Genomic DNA, 457 nt, shown 5'->3' on the forward strand with positions numbered 1-457 from the left:
CGGGCGCTGCCGCTACGGGTAGGAAATACGGAAATTCAGGTGGCTTTGGAGCGGAGAGCGTGCTGCAGAGACCTGCAGGTTTATGCTCACCCCTGGGACCTGGTGACCCGCCACATTGGCCATGCCGGGGGCACCGGGAACATTTGCCACGTGGTGCCGGCCTGGTGCTGGGCACGGCGTGGCGCCTGCCCGTGGGGGGGGGGGGCTCCACCCTGGTTTCCCTGTAATCCGCGGAGGAGACCGCTCTGCCTCCTCTCTTTTCTGATTTTGCAATGAACAACGGCATTGAAGGAGATGGGGGAGGGAAGAATGGCACAAGACCCCTGGCCCACACAAACCTCAAGCGATGTCTACATCTTCCCCTCCCAGAGGCGTCCTAATAAAGCTTGTAAACCCTGAGCCTCATCAGCTCAGCGAACCTCATCAGCCGGTGGTTTCCTGAGCTGAGCAGGGGCAG

At 61.1% G+C, this 457-nt stretch overlaps 1 protein-coding gene across 2 annotated transcripts in view; it reads left to right on the forward strand.

Moving 5' to 3' along the window:
* PBX3 (PBX homeobox 3) overlaps positions 1–457 on the forward strand; it is a 136,913-nt gene that overhangs the window by 118,208 nt on the left and 18,248 nt on the right. The window lies entirely within an intron of this gene.

Source organism: Egretta garzetta, unplaced genomic scaffold (genome assembly GCF_000687185.1).
Source record: "Egretta garzetta isolate BGI_Z169 unplaced genomic scaffold, ASM68718v1 scaffold341, whole genome shotgun sequence".
Classification (NCBI taxonomy): Eukaryota; Metazoa; Chordata; class Aves; order Pelecaniformes; family Ardeidae; genus Egretta; species Egretta garzetta.